We start from the raw sequence: 7,602 nt of genomic DNA, 5'->3' as shown, positions 1-7,602 counted from the left end.
TGAAAGCAGACAGTGGGTGTGAGTTCCTTTAAATGAAATCTTGATACATGGGAGGGGAAGGTTCTGTTGCTGACGTGGTTCTTGTTCATTTGACAAGAAAATACCAAACATCTGGGTTCTTAAAGGGTTTGCTTGCTAGCAGTAAATTATGGTGAGGTACAATTGATAGTACTATAATCTGATCAAGATTCAGTTTTATATTTTCTTTTACTCTATCTATTAAGAGATTTAATGCTATAAACAAGATCTTAAGGGAATGCTTCAATTACTTAATGAAACCTGTCAGCGGTTAATTATAAAATTATTCTTGTCTATTCCCTTCATGCCCTAAAAAACTTGGATGGCTTAGGTCCAATTACATGTAAAAGTAATAAATATGTATTTTAATAGACTTTTCAATAATGCAGGCTGACCTTTACACTTAAGAAGAAAAGGTAAGATTTTTACCCTATGAAACAACTTGTACCAGTTTAGAGAAACAACCCCTCCTTTCCTAACTTCCTGGATTATTACATTTCTTGGGTTTGGAGGATTTGGAATTGGCCACAGTGTGCAGGATGTAGTATTTTGTCAGAAGGTATTTGATTATGAACGCATATTTAGGATTTGCATGAGCAATCCCCAAGTGTCAAGGTGGAATGGTGATCCTTTGAAAATGTACATTTGATTCCATTACCCCCCAGTCTTATTCAGTTCTTACCATGGCACTCGCAGAGCCTGCCTGACATGGGCCCTGGCATCTTGACACTTCTCAGATTATCTCCTCCAGCCCTCCCTTTGCACACGATGTTACAGGCACAGTAGTGATTCCTCTTGCTGAGGCTGTAAAAACATCGCAGGGTTACAGCGTCTACCTTCTCTGCAGCCTTCCCTGTTCCCTGCCTGGAAGGCCCTTCCTCTGGGTATTTGTAGGTCTCACTCCTGCAGTCAGTCTAATCCCTGCTCAAGGCCACCTGGATGAATGTTCCTCCCTGTCCACTCTTTCTAAAGTAGTGACTGTCACCCCTCTCCTTTCCCTTCCTCACTTTAGTTTTCTTCATAGCACTTACACTTCTGAAATTTAATTTCAAATTTTTATTTTGTCAGCCTTCTCCCACGACAACGTAAGGTCCTCGAGGGCAGAGACTTTGTCTGTTTCTTCCACTGCCAAACCACCAGGGCCTAGCCCAGTGATGGGCCTTTCACAAGTGCTCAGTGAAGATTTGTGGAATAAATGAATAAAAGGTTAAACTTTCTTCTTGTGCCTGCATATTCCTGTAACCTAAAGGTACTAGAGCCTGGGAATGCAGGCACACATTTAGGACTCAGACTTGTTTTTTGACCATTTACTAGCTCGTGTAAATACAGGCAATCTAAGCTCATCTAGTGTGGATTTCTTCATCTACAAATGTAACATTTACCTCATTAACCTCAAAGAGTTGATGTGAAGATTAAGTAAGATAACAAATAACATCTAAATGCTTGGCTTAGTGCTCACCATGCTGTCAGGTAGAAAATCATCAATAAGTAGTAGGTAGAATATTCCAGATGAGACCCATCACAGATTACTAAATCAGCGTCAGGTTGTTGTTCATGTAATTTTTTTAAAAAGCCATTGAACTTCTAGTAACTGGTCCCTCACAACCACCCAACCCTCCCCAGAAACTGTTTTAATATTTCCTTCTCCCCAGTCCATCTCAGAGTCTACGTGGGAGCCATCTGTCTGACTTCAAGGTTTTTCATTCAACTCTCACAAGCTGTTGAATGTATTTCAACTTCTCATCTGTTGCTTACTAACACATTTTTATTATCTCCCTCTTTCTGCAGTTCAAACACGACAAATTATTTTTGTTATGAAAAAAAGAAATTAGAATACCAAGGAGCTTTTCTCTCCTCGGATTTGTATGGTTCTTAGCCCTCACCCACCTCCACACACCCACACACACACACACACACACACACACACACACCTCCCACACCTGGGCAGTCAACTGATCTGCCTTCTGTTCCTATAGATTCGGTCGGTATGTCTTTTCCAAAATTTCATGTAAGTGGAATCACATGGTGTGTATTCTTTAAAGACTGGTTTCATTTCAGGGCTCCTGGGTGGCTCAGTCAGCTAAGCGTCTGACTTCTGCTCAGGTCATGATCTTGTGGTTTGTGAGTTTGAACGCCCCATCGGGCTCTGTGCTGGCAGCTCAGAGCCTGGAGCCTGCTTTCAGATTCTGTGTCTCCCTCTCTCTCTGCCCCTCCCATACTCTCTCCTGTTCTCTCCCTCAAAAATAAATAAACATTAAAAACATTTTTTTAGAGACTGGTTTCTTATACGTTGTTACTAGTATCAGCAGTATGTTTCATTTTACTTCCTGAGAAGTGCTCAATTCTATGAATTTACCACAATGCATTTATTCACCTGTTGATAGGCATTTAAATTGTTTCAATTTTGGAGCCATCTTGAATATTACTGCTATGAACATTCGGAAACAGATCTTTCATTTCTCCTGGTAAATACCTAAGAGGGAAATTGCTGAGTGTTATGGGCTGATCTGTAAACCCCCTCTCCCAAATTTGTATCTTGAAGTCCTAAGCCCCACTATCTCAGAATGTGACTGTATTTGGAGATAGAACTTTTAAGAGGAAATTAAGTTAAAATGAGGCCATTTGGAGCGGGTCCTAATCCAATGTGACCTGTGTCCTTGTTAGAAGCACAAACTTGGACAAAAAAGAGGCACAAGAGAGATGTCAGGGATGCACATACACAAAGGAAGGCCACGTGAGGGCACAGCAAGACAGCCTTCTGCAAGCCAAAGAGAGAAGTCTCAGGAGAAACCGAAACCTGCCAACACCTTGATCTTGAGCTTCTAGCCTCCAGAACTGTGAGAAAAGTCACTATGTGTAGCCTCCACTTAGGACAAGGAAAGTCAAGCTCCCCCTCCTTTAGGGTGGAGTATCTGAACAATTTATTTGGAATTCTTCTGTATGGGACATTGGTCTCTTCTCCCTCATTTATTTATTTATTCAATCATTATGTATAACAATGTGTACTCGTGGTGATTTATTTTATACTTTGGGTTGTAAGCCAATACTATTTTATTTTGTTGCTTACATTGTTCCAGCTTTGGCCACCAGGAGTTCTTGCAGCTGGCAGTTTTCTTGTTTTGTTTTGTTTTTTGTTTTGCTTTGTTTTTAATTAATAGACTTTACTTTTTAGAGCAGTTTTAGGTTAGAGAGAAGTTAAGCAGAAAGTACAGAGAGTCCTGATACACTTGCTTTCAGCCCTATTTTCCCCTACCCCTAGTTTCTTCTATTACGGACATCTTACATTAGGGTGGTACATTTATTACGACTGCCGACATTAATATGTCATTATTAACTAAAATCCATAATTCACATTAAGGGGTCACTCTTTATCTTGTACATTCTGTGGGTTTTGGTACATGTATAATGACATGCATCCACCATTACAGTAACATACAGAGTAGTTTCACTGCCCTAAAAATCCTCTGTGCTCCACCTATTCGTCTCTGCCTCCCTCTGAAACCCTGGCAACCACTGGTCTTATCACTGTCTCCATAATTTTACTTTTTCCAGGAATCACAGTATGTTGCTTTTTCAGATTGGCTTCTTTTTACTTAGCAATATGCATTTAATATTCTTCCATGTCTGTGTGTGGCTTGATAGCTCATTTCTTCTTCTTTTTTTGTTTCTAGTTGTAGTAAGTATGTTCGCGTTGTTGTGCAACCAATCTCTAGAACTCTTTTCATCTCGCAAAACTCAAACTCCATGCTCGTTAAACAACAACTCCCCATTTCCCTCTTCCTACAGTCCCTGGCAACCACCCTTTCACTTTCTATCATTAGATGACTGCAGGTAACTCACTGGAGTGGAATCATATAGTATGTGTTTTCTTATGACTTGTTTATTTCACTTAGCATAATATCCTCAAGCTTCATCTGTGTATTAACATGTGTCAAAACTTCCTTTTTAAGACTGAATAGTATGTCATTGTATGTGTACTGCCACATTTTATTTAGCTATTCATCTGTCAGTGGACACCTGAGCTGTTTCCCTTTTTACTATTGTGAATAATGCTGTGATGAAGAACATGGATGTACAAATATGTTGAGACCTTGCTTTTAATTCTTTCAGGTATATGCCTGGAAACACAATTGCTGGATCATATGGTAATTATATTTTTAATTTCTTTAGGAACTTCCATATACTTTCCATAGTAGCTGCACCATTTTATTTCTACCAACAGTGTACAAGGGGTCCAATTTTTCCATGGCCTTGTCAACACTTGTTACTTTTTTCTTTTAATTTTTAAGTTTTAATTTTAGAGACAGAATGTGAGGAGAGGGGAGAAGGGAGAGGGAAAGGGAGAAGGAGAGGAAGAAGGAGGGGGAGAGGGGAAGAGGGAGAGGGAGAGGGGGGGAGAGAGAGAGAGAGAGAGAGAGAGAGAGAGATTGACTGACAGAGAGAGAATCCTAAGCAGGCCCCACACTCAGCACAGAGCCAGATGCAGGGCTCAACCCCATGACCGTGAGATCATAACCTGAACCGAAATCAAGAGTCAGCCGCTCAACTGACTGAACCTCCCAGGTGCCCATTTTTTTAAAATAGTAACCATCCTAACTAATGAGTGTGAGGTGGTATCTCATTGTGGTTTTGATTCGAATTTACCTAATAATTAGTGATGTTTAGCACCTTTTCATGTGCTTGTTGTCCATTTGTATATCTTCTTTGGAGAAATGTTAATAGCTCATTTCTTTTTACAGCTGAATAATATTCTATTGTATGGATATTACTATTGTTTATATAGATATATGGAGATATACTACAGTTTATCCATTCACATATTGAAGGAATTCTAGGTTGCTTCTAAGTTTTGATAATTATGAATAAGTTTTGCATAAGAATTGCACACAGGTTTTTGTGTGGACGTGTTTTCAGCTCATTTGGGTAAATACCAAGGAGCATGCTTGCTGGCTCATACATAAGAATATGTTTAGTTTGTAAGAAACCACCAACCTTTCTTCCATAGTGTCACTACTTTGCATTCCCAGCAGCAATGAGTGAGACTTGCTCCACATTCTTGCCAGCATTTGGTGGTGCCAGTGTTTTGGATTTTAGCCATCTTCATAGGTGTGCAGTGGTATCTTAATGTCCTAATTTCCGTTTCCCTAATGACATGATGTTGAGAGTCTTTGCATATGCTTATATGCCATCTGTTTATCTTCTTTGATAAAGTGTCTGGATATTTTGCTCATTTTTAAATTGGTTTTTTCTTATTACTGATTTTTAAGAGTTTTTTTTTTTTTGTATGTATTTTTGACACCAGTTCTTTATATGTTTTGCAAATATTTTCTCCCAGGCTGTGACTTGTCTTTCCATTCTCCTAATAGTAACCTTCACAGAGCATAAATTTTTAATTTCAACCAAGTCCAACTTACCAGTTTTTCTCTTTCACAGGTTGTGCTTTTGGAATTGCATCTTGTTGTAAGGCTTTAATTACTAATAGTTATTAATTCAATTACACATAGGCACAAAGTTATTCAGATTTCTACTTCTTCTTGATTTAAGTTTTTAAATTTCATCTCAATTGGTGAATTTTCTGGCATAAAGTTCTTAGATATTCTTTTGTTTTTGTTTTGTTATTACCTATAGGATCTGTCCTTATGTCTCATTTCATTTCTGATTTTGCTGATTTGGGTCCTCCTTTTTTCCCATTAGTTAATCTGGCTAGAGATGTATCACTGTTACTGGTCTTGTCAAAAAATGTTTCATGTATTTTGTCCAGTTTTCTAGTTGCTTACAGAAGAGCTTAAGTCTGGACCTGTATCTCAATTATGGCTGCAAGTCAAAGTATCAGGGTAATTTCTTAAAGGGTCTACACCCTTAATGACTTCCCTTAGGTCTTTTTTTTTTTTTTTAATGTTTACTTATTTTTGAGAAAAAGAGAATGAGAGACAGAGAGAGAAAGAGAGTGCGCGCGCATGAGTGGGGCAGGGGTGGAGAGAGGGAGGCAGAGGATCCAAAGAGGGCTCTGCGCTGACAGCAGTGAGCTGGATGCTGGACTCAAACTCACGAACCCCCTGAGTTAATGACCTGAGCTGACTGAGCCACCCAGGCACCCCTTCCCTACGATTGTTAAAAGCCCAAATCCTTGACATACATGGCTTTGCAAGACCTGGCACCAACTGTTTTGCTTTGTAGCCACACAAGCCTTTTAGTTCACCCAAAATTTCATGTTTTCTATCACAGGGATTTGTGACTGCTGTTGCCCTTGCCGAGAACAATATGCTATGCTTTCAGTCCCAATACCTGTTTCTTTCAGATCTCAGCTTAAATCACGTTCTTCAGAGTAGCCTCCCCTAAAACACCAGATTAAATATTGTTTTCATAGCCCCCTAGCCTTTTCTTTCATGGCAATTATCTCAATTCACAATTGCATTCACATTTTTGAGAGGGATTATCTGTTTTTCTTTCTTAGTGCGTATTGTATATCCAACACTTAAAGCTCAGTGCTCAGGATTAATGCACTGATAAATCTAAGTGGAGTTTTTTTTTTTCAGTTCCTTTCCTGATATACAAGATTATCATATACATTTAGCTAAACTGCAGAGCAGAGTACTTTATGCTGGCTGCAGTCTCTACTTAAGAATTCTCAACCATTAGGCAACAATTTCGCTTTGGGTTCTAACATCTTCCTTAAGTTAATATTCTCTACAATATCTCCTTTCTGTCCAATTCCTAGTTTCCATTTTTATTAAAATTTCTCCACTAGATTGATTTATAAGTATTTACTTGAGCCTAAATCTCAAGGTTGTGGAATATCTATAATGGAAGTAAATCCACTTACACAAACATTTTGTGTAAGAATCACTTTGTTAAGAAGGGATTGTTGTTTATCCATTACATTATGAAGTAAATAAGCCTTCATAACTTGCCTGCAGTTCACTTAAAAACACCTCTACTTTTCCAAGAATATATTTGTAAACAAACTTTTGGAACACAAGCTATTCTTAAACACAAGTGTTACATTCTCTGTGCAGCACATGGCTATTTTAATTTTCAGGTGACAGCTTCTAAACAGTCGTCTATTTAAAATTTCATGAAGCAGGTACACCTGGGTAGCTCAGTTGGTTAAGAGCCCAACTTTTGATTTTGGCTCAGATCATGATCAATTTGTGAGATCAAGCCTCATGCTGGGCTCTAAGAGGCTGACAGGGAGGAGCCTGCTTGGGATTCTCTCCATCTCTCTCTGCCCTTCCCCCACTCACCTGTGCATACACGTGCACTCTTTCTCAAAATAAATATACTTTTAAAAATTCATGAATAACGCTATTACTAAGATTAATAATTATTTTCATTCTTAAAGATTTTCAACAGTTTCACATCTAAGTTTTTGCACAACTTTTGCAACCTCTATTTCCAATTAAAAAATTAGTATGTCCCGAAGTTCTTGAGGAAAAGACTAAATGTGTTTTAACCCATATTTTAGGAAGTTATTTTTCTAAAAATGGTGTGTAAATATTTCTTCCCCCTTCAGAACTACTATGAACTCAAAGATTAATGCAACAGTGAGAATAAAGGTCTTAGGGAACAAATACTTGGCTCCCA

The sequence above is a fragment of the Panthera uncia genome, assembly GCF_023721935.1.
Source record: "Panthera uncia isolate 11264 chromosome A3 unlocalized genomic scaffold, Puncia_PCG_1.0 HiC_scaffold_11, whole genome shotgun sequence".
NCBI classification, from domain to species: Eukaryota; Metazoa; Chordata; class Mammalia; order Carnivora; family Felidae; genus Panthera; species Panthera uncia.
The sequence above is the reverse complement of the archived record's forward strand: the minus strand, read 5'-3'. Positions refer to the sequence as shown.